This window comes from Rhinopithecus bieti, unplaced genomic scaffold (genome assembly GCF_001698545.2).
Source record: "Rhinopithecus bieti isolate Rb0 unplaced genomic scaffold, ASM169854v2 scaffold_51732, whole genome shotgun sequence".
NCBI lineage: Eukaryota > Metazoa > Chordata > Mammalia > Primates > Cercopithecidae > Rhinopithecus > Rhinopithecus bieti.
The window spans coordinates 560815-578706 of NW_016821090.1; the positions used below are offsets into that span (position 1 = coordinate 560815).

Here is a 17892-nt window from a genome sequence, read left to right on the forward strand (position 1 = left end):
TGACTATTTGGCAATTTTAAAGAATTATTTTGGGCAAGATGATAGATTTTTCAAAAACCATCTTGTAGAGATACATACCAAAATATTTATGGATAAATGGTATTACATCTGGGATTTCTGGAATTTTCTTCAAAATGATCTAGCTGCAGGGTTGGCGGGGAGAGAGAATAAATCACTCAGGGCAGCCTTGCATGGAGTCTATGGAGTTGCATGTAGCTGAGTAATGGGTACATGGGGTTTATTGCTCTCCACTGTGCTACAGATTTCAAATTTTCCATAATAACATTTTAAATTAGCAATCTAAGAACAAAAGAGTAAGGGCAGAAAAAAATACCCAAAAGAAAAAAATCCAAACAGTAACAAAAGATAGTTATACTTCCATGTTCTATTATGAAGAGTAAGATGACTAAACTCAATGCCTCAAAAGGAAATGTTGCCTGTGGGGCATCCTCCAGGTCATCACGTACTCTCAGTTTCTGTACTTGGAACCCATTCTTGTTTTATTCTTTGCAGAGAGAGCTTTGGGAACAGAGAATCCATGCTGTGAGAGAACGCTTACTGCGGGCGTGCATGGAACCTGCCAGGCATTGGACAACTGTTCATGCAGTGAAAAATACTCAGAATGGAAGAAAGAGAGGCAAGTTGACAAACAACAGACATCCTTTAGTCCCTGCTGCTGTGCTCCCAGCTCTTGTATGCAATACCCAAGCCTCCCTTACCCTTGAGTTCTTATCTTGGCCCTCACCCTTGAGTTCTTATCTTTTGCCTTGCAGGGAAACATCCAGTGGAGCTGCCTTTTACAAGGATTTCTTTTATCCATGTCTTTAATAAGTTGTGTGGACAACGTAAAGTGACCATGCCAAGTGAAAATTAAAACAACAATATCTTTTAATCTATAAAATTAGTGAATTAAAATATTGTGACAATCTTCAATGCTGGCAAAGGCAAGCTGATGTTGCTCATTAGAGCTGCAATTGGTACCACATTTCTAACAGTCAGTTTGGCCATATGTGGCAAGATCACTAATAGCAATCATGCTCTTTGGGGTAGTAATCCTTCTAGGAATTACGAAGAGCAATACCAGCAATAGGTACAAAATACATATACTACATGAAAGAGATTTGTTAACAGTAAGTAAATTATGCTCCACTCATATGATCTACTATGTCATTAAAATGATGCTTACTAAGAATACTAAATAAAATAGAAAATTTCTGTGATAAAGAAGACAATCCTGTACACACACTATAATCCTGACCATATAATCCAAATATGTTTATTTATTGAAAGTAACTGTACCAAATATTTAAACATTGTTGCTTTGGGCAGGTGGATCACGAATAATTTTTATTTTCTTTCTGTACAGTATACAACGATTTCCCATTTTTCTGCAACAATAAGAACACTGTTTCATATGTTCTTCTAATATATCTTCACCATGCAAAATAGTCCTATATTTCTTAGTTGCCTAATGACAGAAACAAAACAGCAGTCTTAGTTGCACTCAAAATAGGTGCTATAGCTTGTGGATATATATGTAATTTTACTTGGCTTAATTAAAAATATAGTTTAATAATACCTCCATCTCAGGGTCATTTAGAACGTAAATGAGATATTAACCTTCATATGCCTTTACATTCATAGTTTCCTTTGAATCTAAAATGTTGAGAAGTCTTGAGTGAGATGTCAAACCTGAACATGCATTGTAATCTATGAAATGTTGTAAAAACGGTAGCCTCTCTGATGACTTATTTAAATGGGTACTTCAAGGAAAGCATTTGAGCTTTGATACCTTATTGCTCTTCTACACTCTAGGTGGCTCTTACATAATGAAGCTAATAGTTATGCACGAAAGGATCCTGTCTGTATGAGGTCAGTATCCTACAAATGCCACCCTGATTTCCCTCTTGAGTTTCTTGGAGTTATCTGCCTCTTACCAGAGGGAACCCCTGACTTTGCTGTAGGCACAGCATGATATTATTGCTCTCAGACGGGATGAGTACTCATTTTTCCCAGGTCTTATAAGGTCAGCTTTAGCTTTCACCACTCTCTGAACATGGCACCTTATTTGGTCACCACCATTCCAGTAGTTCTACTACAGCATAGAGGAAGAAATGTGTCTTCCTAGTACAAAAAATAAATTCAAGAACAACTCTCTGCTTAATTAAAATGCAGGCTGCTTTTGGCCAGCTTTTTTTTTTTTTTTTTTTTTTTTTTTTTTGCCAGCAATTTGTCAAGAGGCAGTTTGAAAGAAATGCTGGCAAAGACTAGAAATGCTGGCAGAGACTAGATTCTGAGCTGAGTTCAATGACTAGATTAGTCATTTACATGGGTTCAACCACTTGTCCTTATCATGCTTCAGTATGACCACTTATAAAATGTTATCATTACATCTGTTGGGCTACGGTGACGGTTTCAACGAGCTAACTTGTATATCCAAAGCATCTCAGAGGTCACATATTAGCTTAGAGGTCATATACACTCCAATGTTTTCTTCAATTTAGGAAATTTCTTTGGCATCTGAAAATTTCCAAGGTCAAAATATTCACACTCTGTTTTGAGAGGCAGTCTGTGGTGTTGTTAAAAATAGTTGCTGGAAAGTCCTTTATCATATTGTGCAGAAATCTGCCTTCCTAGAAAAACCCTGTCATAGCATTGCAATGTAATTGTTTTTCCCTTCTAATTGGTATTTCCTTGTCAACTGAATATTCCTATTTTCTCTCTTTGCTCCCAACCTCCATCTTCCTCTGTGTCCTATCACCCTTTCTTCCTCAGGCAAGTAACTAAAGTTTCCAGTGTAGTATATGATCATAAGCGTTGGCTCTAAAATCTTGTCTTTATTATTTACTAGCTGGGCCATCTTGGGCAATTTACTTAATATCTCCATAATTTATTTTCCTTATCTGTAAATTGGGATGATTATAATGTTACCTGTTTCATAAAGTTTTTGTACTGTTTTACAAGCATGTGAATAATCTATATAAAACACATCATAAAACTTGGCATAGAGAGTACATTTCATAAATGCTTATTGTTGATGAGAGTGATAAAGATAGTACAGTTTTAGTACCTTCCTCAGAGGGCCAGGATATTTGGACACTGTAGTTCACCAATGACCTTCATAAATTATAATGCCACAACTGGAGTCATAAAAATGTTATAATCAGGGAAGCTCAAAGTACAGTGGGATATACACCACTTGATTTGAATATTAGCTATCTGAAATTGAGCAAGTTATTTGACCTCTCTAAGCCTACATTGATAAAATGGGGATAATGGTAATAACGTTATCTACTTGTAAGGTACAAACTACGTTCAAATCACTATTCTCAGCACTAAATTTTAAAATACTTAGAATTGTCTTGTCAAGAAGTAAACAGTCTATTATTATGTAGAAGTTCTGGGAGGTTCAGGATACCGCTGGCTGCCTCTAGGATGACTTTTTTCTCATGGGCACAGTACCTGAGGTTACCCTGACCCGGAGGAATCCCAAAGGCTCTGACCACAGCTCTGTTTGGCTCCACCACCACACACCTTTTAACAGGAAGGAGGTAAAGGGAAGGAGAAGAGGGTCAGGGAAGCACCGCAGGGAAAGGGAAAGAGGAAGGGGCAGTGGGAGTGGAAGACAAGAAAACGTACCAGGTGGGTGGGTGGTTGCTCTCAGGAGGGAGAAGAGGGAAAGCCACCGACTCAGGAAGGGGCAGCTCTTATTTTCCTTTGTCCATGACCAGGCTATTTGTAAGGGTCTCTGGTCAATCATTACGATTTATAAGAAAAGAAAATGTATGTGAAAAAGCGTCCTACAAAATTCACACTGTCACTTGCATATAGAGAGGCAATGGTATGGAGAACAAAGGATGTGAACTTTGGTATCAACACATTTTCCTTTTGTATAGTCACATTTTCATGACACCCATCATGAAACCTCTCCATTTGAGTACCAGGTTCAGCTGAGCCTCTGCCAAGTGTGGCCTTTAATTTGTTTGGCTAGAATCCTCTTAAAAATTATTTTTGCCACTGATTTGTGAATTCTTTAACGCTGCCAGAAGAGTGGAAGGAACTATGGTATGGGGTCGGGGGAGATATTTCCACTTCCTCCTGGTACTCACAGAAATCTGGAGGGTTGAAAAAATTTCTCTTCACTGGGAATGTTAAACCTCAAGCCTTCTTCTTGAATCTAGATAAATGCTTTTACAAATATTTTGCTGTTTAAAGTTCACTAATACAACAGACTACATCAGTGCTCTGAATTTTGGAAGTTCATCTATCCCAAACCAGTGGTTCTTAATCTGGTTTTTAAATGCTCTCCAAGCATTTCTCAATCTATTGACAGACTTGCACCATCTTGTCCCTTCTATGCATCCGTAGAGTCCCTGGCCACAAAGGTTAGCGTTAGACGCCATGAATAATAAGAGCTGATACTGTGACAGCGGCAGGTAGAACTAAAGAGAAGCCATTATTTGTGTGTGTGTGTAAATACTATGCGGGCCCAAGAGCTTCTGGAGAAAGGAGACCTGTAGTTCGCCAGTGGATCTCAGGCTTCTTCTAAACCACCCTCATTGGAGCAAAGCAGCTGTCCTCTTTAGTGGTAGTTTCTAAAGATTTTTGCATTTCCTGATTTCTGGAACAGGAGCAGCAGCTTTTTCTGGTCTTTTCTCTCTCAGCCCTTTCAATGCTGTTGCAGCCTGTGATTCCCTACATTAGACCCCTTCCTGTTTGAAATACCTGGAGTGGTTTCAGTTTTCTCATGACATCCAGATTGATGCATCAACTCTGGCTGCACTATAGAATTGCCTGGGAAGCTTTTGCAAAATAGTGACACATGGTTCTCACTCCTGGGAATACCATATAGGTGTCTATATTTTTTATTGCTCTCCAGATATTTTCAATGGGCATCCCAGGATGAAAACCATTTTCTCAATTGCAAATTTGAATTTTCAACCTCAGGCTTTGGTATCTTTTCTCTCAGACCCCCATCTCATTGTCACTTCAAATCAGGTTTACCAAGTCACAGAACTCACTTTATTTCTTGCCCTCAATATGTTTTCTCAACATATTGAGAAGAGGCCAGCAAGCAATTTCAGTGTAAAAACCCTAGATTTGCAGACATACTTTCCTTCAGACAACTAGCCTAAGCCAGAATCCACCTGATATATTGCAGTCCCCAGCATTTCCTTTCTCTACTGAGGTCACAGAAATAATATTATAAATGAAGAATACATTCTCTAGTTATGCTGTGATGTAAATAATTTATCAGCGATATAGGTTTTACCATTTATAAAGTCTGGTAATCAAACCAACATTTGGAGTATTATTTTCTACGGAAAAATATTCTTCAAAAGAGCAAACACCTGAATTACGGACTGCCCATCTGAAGTCAATAAAAATTCCTAAAATTGCAGATTGAGGTCTGTATTCTCTTCAGAGTTTTAATAGAATGTTTTAAATTTAACATATTTTAAGTGTCTTCAATGTCAAAGTAAGCTTTCCTTGGGTTTTTAGAGAAATATCTAAATAATACCAGGGTTACATTCAACTATACATATAATTATTCATTTAATAAGTATTATTAGAGTGGCTATTGCATACCAAGTATTGGGCTTGTCACTGAGAATACAGCAATAACTCTGATGTGGAATTTGAGGCAGAGTCAGTAAGTGTTGACCTCAGTTCACAGTGGAAAGTACCCTAAAATGCCAAAAATAATTTTAAACATCTTTTAAAATTCATGGATGAGTTAAAAATAAGTATAAAGCCTTAGTAGAAAAGAATAATTTTGTAATACGTAAATCAAGAAAGGTAAGCTAGTAAGTGAGTACTAAAAGCAGAGGCAGCTCTGAAGTTATTCATCAATGCTAGAGACTTAGATCTTTCCTGTTAACAGACCCATATACACAGGACAACAGGGACAAAGCCTGGGCCCCATATAAGGTGTAAAGTCAGACTGGACTCAACCACACTAGTACGGTTTAGCTGTGTCCCCATCCAAATCTCATATTGAACTGTAATCCCCACAATCCCCATGTGTCACGGGAGGAACTCAGTGGGAGGGAGGTAACTGAATCATGGGGGCGGTTTCCCCCATGCTGTTCCCATGAGAGTGAGTGAGTTCTCACAAGATCTGATGGTTTTATAAGCAACTGGCATTTCCTCTACTGGGTCCTCATTCTCTCTCCTGCCACCCTGTGAAGAGATGCCTTCCGCCACGATTGTAAGTCTCCTGAGGCCTCCCAAGCCATGCAGAACTGTGAGTCAATTAAACTTCTTTCCTTTATAAATTAACTAGTCTTGGGTATTTCTTCACAGCAGCATGAGAACAGACTAATACACACACAAAGCTACAACCTAAGAAAAGGAAAACACTCGGGAAAAAAATCCACTCCAGAGAAAGACACAGTCTACTTACTTGTCCTAGTTTTAGCTTTGGGTGGAAAAGAAAAAATATATTCTCCCCACAAAAATTCATAATCATAAGACAGCCTTGTCAGAGTTTGGACAAAGGAATCTATACTATCACTGGGTCTCAAAAAATCCCATGTTGAAAATTTAGTTTGAAATGGCCCAGGGTTTCTGGGTATCTGGCAGAAGGTAACTGGCAAAAGCAAATGTCAATGTAAATATATATATATATAAAATACTGTAATATATTAAAAGTAAGCGATCTTCAAAATGAATAGGCATTTTGAAAATAACCACAAAATTACTTTTGGAAAATTGTATTTTGAAAGTGAAAATATACTAATGGAACTAGAAAGAGAAAATAAAAATTGGTGGACCATATCATAGACATGAAAAAAATTGCTCAGAGTGCAACACAAAAACTAAATAAGGGCATACTGTTCAAGCTTCTTAGCACTTTACACATATATCATCTTGCAATCCTTACAACCATCCTATGAAGTAGATACTATTGCTTCCTCCACTTTAGAACCGAGTGAACCGAGGCACAGAAAGCTTAAGAAACTTGCTCAAATTTATATGCCTACTAAGAGTTAAAGGCGTCATTTCAACCTAGAGAGTTTGGACTCAGTTCTGTTTCTTAGCAACTATGCTCTGTTCCTGTAAGAAAACTGAAAATTACAAAAAGGAAGTCACATGGAGGTTAAATTTGTTCCAGAGTAGAAGATAAAGAGAGCAAAGTAAAGGCAATTTTTTTGAGAGATAATAGCTGAGAAATTTCCAGAGTTGATGAAAACATCAATCATCAGATTCAGTAAGGTCAAAAGTTCTTAAGCAGGGTCAATAAAAAGAAATCATACTTAGACACACCATAGTGAAACCACATAATACTAAGGAAAAAGAAACTGATATTAAAGGCAGCCAGTTAGAGAAGACAGACCAGTGAAAAAATCCTCTACACAGTCAAGTGGCTTCTTAAAAGTGGCAGGGGAAGCAGGAAGACAGTTGACTATTATCTTTAAAACATGAGTGAAAATAATAATCAACCTACAATGTGTACCCAGTAAAATTCTTTCAAGAATGTGAGCAAAATAAAGACCTTTTATACAAATGAAAATTGAAAGCTAATACTACCAGTTTACGCTTACTAAAGGCACATATGGAGGACACATCTGAAAAGGAATGAAAGTTATACAAGAAGGAAAATCAAATAATAAATGAAGAAATGTTATACTCCAAAACACTGTAAATATGTGGGTAAACATATTTTGTATCAATAAATAATATCTAATTTATCAGTTTAAAATATAAGAAAATACTAAAATACTAGGCAACAATATTATATGACTTCGGGGGGATTTTCTGTCTATGTGTTCTGAGACGTGTATTGTTTGAGAAGAAAGTAAGATTATTTAACTTCAGTTTTCTTAAATTAATGTGAAAATTTGTATTTGACAGCAATAAAAGAGTAAAAATAGAGTGTATATCTTCTGAACTAGTAAAGGTAAAAAATGAAGTAAAGAAGAAAAAAGCTTACTTAAGAAAAAAGAAGGAAGGAGAGGAAGGAATAAAAAAAGAAGGGAAGGAGGGAAGAAAGGAGGGAAAAGAGAGGAAGAAAGGAGAAAATATAAAACCCACAAAAATATAGACAAATAGTAAACAAAAAATTAAAAGGCAGAAATAGATGTACATATTATTAGTAGATAATTTATGTACCAAATTCTACAGTTAACAGTAAGAGTTTTAAAATCAGACTTTGTGTCTAAAAATTGCTTTAGAAGGCCATTATTTAGACATGTTTTAAATAAGATGACTTGGAAAGTTTTGAAAGAAGAAAAATCTTATAAAGTTATGTCTGACAAACACAAACCGAACAAGAAAGAAATTGATATGTCTATGTCATTACTACGAAACAAGCCTTAAACCATGTAGGTTGCTGCAACAGAAATAAGTACAGCCTGTTGAAAGGGAAAAGGGAGGAGCTCCTTATTCTTCTCAGAAAGGTTAGGAAAGCACTGAAGTAAGTTTGAGAGGCAAAAAGAAAATAAACATTTACCTAATGTTTTTTGAGCAGCTGCTGAATCCTAACCTGAACCTAGGATATATATTTGCATTCTCTCCATTTAATCCGCATGACAACGCTACAATATGAATTATTAGCTCCAGGTTAAGCAAGTTTTCTAAAGGCTTATGTGTGGTTGTGCAGAAAATTAAATCCAATTCTGTTGAACAAGAAAACTCTCCACATGAAAACTCAGAGCCTTACGTATTTGTGTGTAGGGTTAACAGATAAAATGCAGGATACTCAGTTAAATTTGAAATTTGGACAAACAACAAATGATTATTTTGTATAAGTACTCCATGCGATATTTGGAACAAAGTTGTACTAAAAAAAAATGTACCATTTATCTGAAATTCAAATTTTACTGGGAGTCCTATGTTTTCATTTTCTAAATCTGGCAAGTCTGCATAGGAAGTGAAATAGAATGGAGGACAGAATTGAGCTGAGATCTAGTGGTGCTTCTCAAAGGCCTTTCCTTGGGTCATGAAGCAAGTCTCCCTCCATTCCTCTCCCAACAACCCACTCGAACATTAAAGTGAGAAATATATGGATGATCATTTTTCTATTATGATTTATATTTCCTTTTATTAATAGTTATGACTATTTTCATAAATGAATATACAATGAGGTACTGGAGAAAGAAAGAGACTTAGGAAAAATCATCATACATTTTCTTCTACATTCCATTTGAAGCACTTGGAAGAATTTTCTTTGCCAAATCACGATGGATCGGAAGATGTATTGTCTCAAGGTTTGCAAATGGAACTACTAGGAGTATGTTCACTATAATAATGTCCTACCACAATGACATAGTTCCATACACAAGGGGTATATGCTCACTTTTCAGCATAAGCTAAGGATGCAAATCCTGTCTAGACTGGAAGAATAAAGCATCCACACTCAGGTGAATCAGACACCATTTCCTGGGGCAGGTGAGTTTACCAGGCTGGTGGTAGGAGAAAAATATAGGTTGGACTCTTCTAAAAGAGAATATTGTTTAGTGGCAATATTAAAGTTTTGAAGATTTGAAGATCTGGCTTCAAATTTAATCTTACATATATAATATACTTGTGATATTTTTGGGATATCTTTCATATTTATCCATAGAAATATGTAGGTGCTGGGTATATGGTATAAATGAATGTAAACATTATATGACTAGGAGGTTGTTTTAATTAATTTGCATGAAAAATATCATTGTGTGTTTTTTGACTATAAACATAAAATCATAAGAATGTACCTGTACCATTACATGCTACCTATACATGCTTGTATTTGTTTTCTATATTCAGAGAATAGGAGATTTTAGTTGAAAATTCCTTCTGACTGAGATCAGTGGCATAGCATGTGGTAGGAGAGGTTCAGAGTAAATCTCTCTCATGATATGCCTTACCTCATCTTCCTACCATCAAGCTATAGTGGAGACAATCTGACACGGTGGTGGTAGATGATCTTGGTTTTCGGGTGGCGTTATTATGCTATGCTTTGCTGAAAGGGGAATATATAAAAAGGAAATTAGCATGCTGAGGCTCAATATGCAATGCCCTCCAACACTATGGTACTGAATTCTAATTTCCACATTTAGCCTCTAATTCTAATTTTTCAAAAAATTTAAATGTAATAAAATACACTGTGCACTAAATTCAATCTGATCATATCATTTTAGTTTGATGATTCAGAAGATGATCCAAAGATCTTATGCCCCAGAGCACCAATTGAATAATTTGTAAAATTTGAGGGATAGGGTATAGTGGAAAAAGTGTGAGTTTCAGCACTAGTTCTACCACAACATCTGGATGACCGAGGACAAATTGTTCAGCATCTCTGAGCTTCAGTTTAGCGAACAAGAGTTATCCTTTAAGGAATAATGAAAGGAAGGGCCAAGCATGGTGCCTGATAGACTGAAGGACAGAAAAACTATTCAATAAACACTTTGGCCTCACAAGATCCAGTTGTCACTATACAGCTGGAAAAGCAAATGGCATGAGGCACCATGCTGATTCTCTGTTGTGTTTGGAAATAAGCATTTTAAAATTATAAATAAATTAATAAATCCCTGAAAAACCAAAACCTCACAACATGTCTATTTGTTCATATTTATTTTATATTTATTACACATATTTACTTATTCAAAGCAACTTTAAATGTGTTAAACACATTTTTAAAAGTCCAAGTTCATTTGGGATCTTTGTTTACTTATCATCTAGATAAAAAGTTTGCAAACTCTAGCCAAAGGGCCCAATTCCACCTGCCACCTGATTTTATAAATAAAGTTTTATTGGAGCATAACTACACCTATTTGTTTACATATGATCTAAGGCCACTCTTTCACTACATTGCCAGTTGAGTAGTCCTACTAGAAACGTTATGGCCCACAGAACCAAAAATATTTACTATCTGATTCTTCATAGAAAAAAAATTGCCAGTCCCTGATTCTAGATCAAAGTATGTTTTCTATTGTAAGTAAAGTCAAAGGCAGGCCATTTCAACAGACAGGCAGGAATTCATTCGCATGCTCTAATAGTGCCCAAAGCACAGCTCAATAAGGTGACAGCACACTAGACTGGGAGTTTTGGTGGTTAAAAGTCAGATCTGGCTTCAAATCCCACCTTATGTAGATAATATACGTGTGAGATTCTCAGAAGGATCGAAGTTTATCTTGACGTAGGATACAGAAACTGCTCAACCAATGTTCAATGTCTCAACACTTCTCCACCTTCCACAATTCAAATATATATCAGCTTTGCTCCTACATTTTCTTTTATTTCAGATGTGAGAAAGAAAAAAAGAGAGCAGCTCAAGTGAGATCACTCTAAGGCCATGACAAAGTGGTACAAAACAAGTCTACTGCACACTTTTGTCTAAGCACAGACAAAAACAAGGTCATTGGGCCACTCATAAAATACCAAATACCCCCTTTTCTGGTTAAAATTAGTGACTGACATTTCTTTACGTAACCATAAATTTGTCCCTGCCTTCTGACAGCAAACAGCATCCAATACATAGCAAATCCCCACATTCCCTAGTCACCCAACCAAAACGCAAATCCTTCCATAGATTGCTTCTGACACTTTCTTGCTGAGTTGCCCCAAGATTCCCCATGGCTTGTGTTTTCCCTCCCCACCATGAGTCACAGGCCCTACACACACGTTCTCGTGGCCTTTGGCTGAAAGTCGTTGATTGATGGAATAGTGAGATAGGATAGTTTGGTTTTATTTATAGATGTTATAAAAACTAAAAACTGTACAATGGTGGTAGGGAGGAAGAAGGGTAATAATTTTGAATAATACTCTGTCCTAGGCATTTTTCACACATTATTACTTTTGATCCTCACAATTTTCATTTGAGTTAGATATCACTCTCTTCCTTTCACTTACACAAGAATCTGAGGTTTATTGAAGCTGACCAAGGTCATGCATCTGGAATATGGCAGATTAGCTTGTTTCTTTTAAGTATGCAATAGCAGACAGAATCATCACTGTTTTTATAAAGAAAGTCTAGGAAATAAGGAATAAAATTACTAGCCTGTATTTCCCCCTGTGGCATAAACCTCCTGTATGTATCCCACGCTGCCAGGCACGGAGGCCAGGATGCACAGGTTTTCTCTGAATATTCCTCCCTCTCTTAAACTTAAGCCCTCAGAGCAGCTGTTAGTTATGCCCTTGGTATTGGCACTTACTATACAAGATTAGAATACAAGATGAGAGATAACGAGGCTCCTAACCTCTAGCCTTCATAATCACCTAAAGAGATTAATCAAATCCCTGGTGCCCAGAGCCTCTTCTCAGACCACTGGATTAGAATTTGTGGTGAGACCTTGAAACTGGTGCTGATAAGTGGTTCAGGTGATTCTGAAACAAATCCACTTTGAGAATCACTGCCTTAATGTGCCTGAGTGTCAATTTCTTTGTTGTTGATCCAAATGCCATCTGTACACTGAGACTCAGTGAAGAGTCAACCTTCTGATCTCTCCACTTTCAGTGACCTCCCTCCTTCCTAAACCACCTCAGTGTTCAGGGTCCACATCCATAACTCATGCCTCAGCATGGAGGCTGCTGAGACACACTTAGAGCTTGAAGTCAAAATTCACTCTCCTGACTGGCTAGGTGACCTTGAGTCTTGATTTTTCCATTTGCATTATAAGGCTTTAAAGTTTTTAAAATAAACTTTAATGGTATTAGGACATATTCTAGAAAACTAGCTACAAAACTAACTACCCACTCAGTCATTTGGTTAACGATATTTACTCAATGTTCTTTTTCCATTTATGCTAACAAAGATTATCTAATCACTCTGTTTTTCTGCAAATGTGTCCAAATTGGCCTGTTTTAGATCTGTTCCCGTGAAGAAAATTTGACACTTAACTTGTAATTTTTCCTAATTAAATATCTGGGGAAAAAACAGTAAAATAAAAATTATTACTTCTACCTCCTCTTTATAAATCATAAAGCATTTTACAAGTATAGACTTTCAGAAAGTCTTCTGATCTTGGCATTAGTTTTACATATACAAATTGTGTCCTTCTAACTAATTATAGCCTCCTGGAATGCATGGGTTATAAAAATATCTTTGAATTTCTCTCTCTCTCACTCTCTATCTATCTATGGTATTATAAAGAGTAAATTAGGTAAAATGATTTCTATTTTACTATTAAAATTTTTTCCAGAAAACTCAATTAAGGAAGCCCATATATGTTTGTGTCAAATTTACTGCATCTGAAATGAGTATGAAGGGTGACTGAGAGAGGAGAGAGAGAGTAGGCATCAAATTAATGTGACAATTGTTTAATTTCTTAAAAAATTATTGCATCTCATATCTAAATCTCTAAGCAAGGTCATCACATAGCATAAAGACTGGATCCTGTTCTACAAAGAGATTACAACCAAATAATAAGATTAAACCTAAACTAAAATTATTTTTGTAAGGCAGCATATGATGTGTTATATGAGTGCTATTATACTAAATGACACAGAGAAATGAGAACAATTCCATATGTGCACATCAGTGGTCCTTGTGCTGGGTCGAATGACAAGTTGCACTGAGGAAAATGAGGTGGTTGAATGCCAGGCATAGATCATAACATTCCAAAGAAGGGAATTAACAATATATGTTTGCAGGAGCAACAGGTGGAGGATAGTGGGAGGTAATGCATGAAAAGCACATAGCAGGGTATTCTTAGACAAGATTCCAATATGAATGCTCCTCAATTTTCATGGGGTTTTGTCTTTATAAACTCACTGTAAGTTGAAAATACCATTACATTGAAAGTGTATTTAACATACCTATCCTACCAAATATCATAGCTTAACCTCAACTACTTTAAACATGCTTGGAACACTTACATTAGCCTACAGTCGGGCAAAACCATCTAACACAAAGCTATTTTATAATAACATTATTATAAATGATTTTTAGGCAAAAGTCAAGATTCAGAGTCTGTTTTCTACTGAGTATGGCTTTCACACTATTATAAAGTTGCAAACTTGTAAGTCAATCATTGTTTAAATGGGGGATTGTCTGTACTTTCAAACCAGAGGTGACTGGAGGCCAAGGTATATGGGTAACTTATTTTTTCCTGTGACTCCAAGAACAGATGCAAGAATTTATCTTTAAGCAAAAGAACAAATATTATATGCTTTCGTTTATACAAGGGACCTAAAATTGTCAAATTTATAGAGACTGAAAGTAGAATACAGATAACCAGGGGATAACTGCCACACAGTGACAACATGACATGTTGGCTTGTCAATATACATTTTTTAATTCAAACACTACGGAAGTGTTTAAAGAGAAAGGATAGCTGAGTGACAGAAAGATGGCTAACTAGAAGCCCCTAGCACATATCCTCACCACAAAGCCAGACAAAACAATGAATACATAACTACATTTCAATAAAAATAGCTAGAGCAGAGTGGCAGAATTCCTTAAAGAAGTAACAGAAACCTGAATGAACACGGAAACTTAGGATACCCATATAGAGAACAGAAGGAAACACAGGGACTCCTACATCCCATCCCCCAGCCAGGATCAGCTGGGAGCGAGGAAGAATTTCTCCCATTGTCAGAAAGGTGAGTAAGAGAACCCTAGCCAACCTCATCCACACTTTGAACATCTACAGACCTTGCCAGTGGGTCTCTACCATCCTCACAGGCATTAAGTCGAGCTGAGGGAGCTGCCTGGAGTCCACACAGCTGTGCTCCTAGCAAAGAAGGAGTGGACACAGTGCCCCACCTCCAGTGCCCTGCATGACTACTGTTATGCCATTTCGGAACTGGAACTATGTTAGAGTGTGTCTTGCTCCAGGGGCATGGAGCTATGGGGGCCCCTTCATCCCTGAAGTTAAGCTGCCATGGAACCACCCCCATTCTGTGGCCTGATATCCACAAGCTGAGCTGTGAGCAACTGTTACACCCTTCCCTGGAGGCCAAGTGACAGTGGAACCACTCTGCCTGCTCCTCCTTCTGCCCCCTTGTCTGGAGCTAAAGCTGAAGCTGTGCAATCCTCGCTGGGGAAACCTTGCTTTGGCAGAACAGCTCCATATACATCTCCCAGTAGTGGCTGTGCCCTGCCTTCAGGGCCCTAAGCTGACACTGCACACTGCCTACTGGGAAAATGGTGTCTTAGTGGAATTCCTTTATCTACCCTTCCCAGTCACTGAGCTCTACCCTTAGGGTAGAGCTGTAGTTTGGATATTTGACCCTCCAAGCCTAATGTTGAAATTTGATCCCCAATGTTGGAATCTAGGCCAAACAGGAGGTGCTAAGGTTATGGGGGTGGATCCCTCATGAATGGCTTGGTGCTGTCCTCATGGTAATAAGTGAATTCTTGCTCTATTAATTCCCATGAGAATTTCCCTGAGAGCTGGTTGTTAAAAAGAGCCTGGCACCTTCCCCATCTCTCTTGCTTCCTCTCTTGCCATGTGATCTGCATACCTGCCATGTTTCTTGTACAGGCTGCAGAACCATGAGCTAAATAAACCAATCTTCTTTATAAACTACCCAGCCTCAATATTCCTTCACTGCAACACAAATGGACTAAGACAGGGCCTGAGCTGGAGCTGCACGCTCCCTGGTAGGAAAACAGTTCTTCAGCAGAACAGCTCCATCTACCTCTCCAGTTGTTGCTGCACCCTGCCCCTTGGGGCCTGAGCTCAAGTTGCACAGTCTTTCCTGAGGAAATGGCACCTTGGTGGAGTTGCTTAATCTACTTCTCCTGGTTGCTGCTGCACCCTGCCCCAAGGGCCCTAAGCCAAGGCTGTGCACTGCCTCCCAAGGAAAAAGTGCCCTGGCAGAGCTGCTCCAAAACCCCTCCCAGTCGCTGCTGCACCTGTCCCACAGGACCAATACGGAAGTTGCACACTGCCTCTCATCCCTTTCGATTACTACTGTGCCCTGACACAGGTTTCAGAGCTGAAACAATGCCAGACATCCCAGGAAAACCAGGCCTTGGCTGCCCAGGGCAGTCATACCTCACCAAAGTCTAAGTCAAAGCAACAACCTGCCTCCCAGGAAATGGTGCCTTGACTGTCTGAAGTGGTCATACACTGCAGTACCTAAGCCGAAACAGTGCCCTATATCCCAAGGAAATGGTGCCTGGGTCATCGAGACTAGTCTTGCCCTCCAGGACTGGCTGAAGTGGCACATTGCCATTGGGAACTCTGTGTCTTTACAGACTTCAAGCTAAGAAGCTGCACATCTAAGGCTGAATTGACAAGATACCCTATATTCCAGAAAAACAGCTGAGACACCCCATCCTACAGGCAAAATAACTCTAGTATTCTGCTTCTCTGGAGTTAGACTAGCCTGCTAGAGTCTGAACTACTGAGATACCTCTCTTCTGAGGGAATAGAGTCATTGGTGTGCTGCTTCATGCTCCCGCAGGGCCCTAACAGCTGTGCCCCACCACTCTGGGATACTTGCTGCCACTGTACCTGCTCTCACAGAGTCTGGGATGCTGCTAAGCCCCACCATCCCAGGGTCTAGACTCACCACTAGGAGGTGCTTCATCCCCTTTGTCCCAAGTTGCCACTGAGGCCTATTGGCTCAGTTTACAGAAATACAGCCATACCTGACTCCTCTAGACCATATAGCTAAGACAATCCTAAGCAAAAAGAACAAAGGTAGAGGCATCAAGCTACCTGACTTCAAACTATACTACAAGGCTACAGTAACCAAAACAGCATGGTACTGGTACCAAAACAGATATATAGACCAATGGAACAGAACAGAGGCCTCAGAAATAGTGCCACACATCTACAACCATCTGATCTTTGACAAACCTAACAAAAACAAGCAATGAGGAAAGGATTCCCTATTTAATAAATGGTGTAGGGAAAACCGGCTAGCCAAATGCAGAAAACTGAAACTGGACCCCTTCCTTATGCCTTCTACAAAAATTAACTTTTGTATAAGATGGATTAAAGACATAAATGTAAAACCTAAAACCATAAAAACCCTAGAACAAAACCTAGGCAATACCATTCAGGACATAGGCATGGGCAAAGGCTTCATGACTAAAACACCAAAAGCAATGGCAACAAAAGCCAAAAGTGACAAATGGGATCTAATTAAAGTAAAGAGCTTCTGCACAGCAAAAAAAAAAGAAAGAAATTTTGCAATCTATCCATCTGACAAAGGGCATATATCCAGAATCTACAAGGAATTCAAACAAATTTACAAGAAAAAGACAACCCCATCAAAAAGTGGGCAAAGGATACGAACAGACACTTCTCAAAAGAAGACATTTATGTGGCCAACAAACATATGAACAAAAGCTCATCATCATGGGTCATTACAGAAATGCAAATCAAAACCATAATGAGATACCATCCCATGCCAGTTAGAATAGTGATCATTAAAAAGCCAGGAAACAACAGATGCTGGAGAGGATGGTGAGAAATAGGTACGCTTTTACACTGTTGGTAGGAGTGTAAATTATTTCAACCATTGTAGAAGACAGTATGGTGATTCCTCAAGGATCTAGAACCAGAAATACCATTTGACCCAGCAATCTTATTACTGGGTATATACCCAAAGGATTATAAGTCATTCTACTATAAAGACACATGTACATGCATATTTATTGCAGCACTATTCACAATAGCAAAGACTTGGATCCAACCCAAATGCCCACAAATGGTAGACTGGATAAAGAAAATGTGGCACATATACACCATGGAATACTATGCAGCCATAAAAAAGGATGAGTTCATGTTTTTTGCAGGGACATGGATGAAGCTGGAAGCCATCATTCTCAGCAAAGTAACACAGGAACACAAAACCAAACACTGCACGTTCTCACTCATAAGTGGGAGTTGAACAATGAGAACACATGGACACAGGGAGGGGAACATCACACACTGGGGCTGTTGGGGAATGGGGAGCTGGGGAGGGATACCATTAGGAGAAATACCTAACATACATAATGGGTTG

At 38.3% G+C, this 17892-nt stretch overlaps 1 protein-coding gene across 6 annotated transcripts in view; it reads right to left on the bottom strand.

Annotated features, from left to right (window-relative positions):
* The window catches only part of GPR141 (G protein-coupled receptor 141), a 60381-nt gene that overhangs the window by 32174 nt on the left and 10315 nt on the right, over positions 1 to 17892 (bottom strand). For 2 of the 6 annotated variants that reach the window (XM_017860176.1, XM_017860180.1), the window contains exon 2: positions 9855 to 9949. The exons of 3 other annotated variants lie outside the window; for them this stretch is intronic. The gene's annotated coding sequence lies outside the window, so the exon portion shown is untranslated. Of the gene's footprint in view, positions 1 to 9854; positions 9950 to 11070; positions 11220 to 17892 lie in introns of all 6 variants that reach the window. One more of the 6 variants, XM_017860178.1, reaches the window with a different exon arrangement.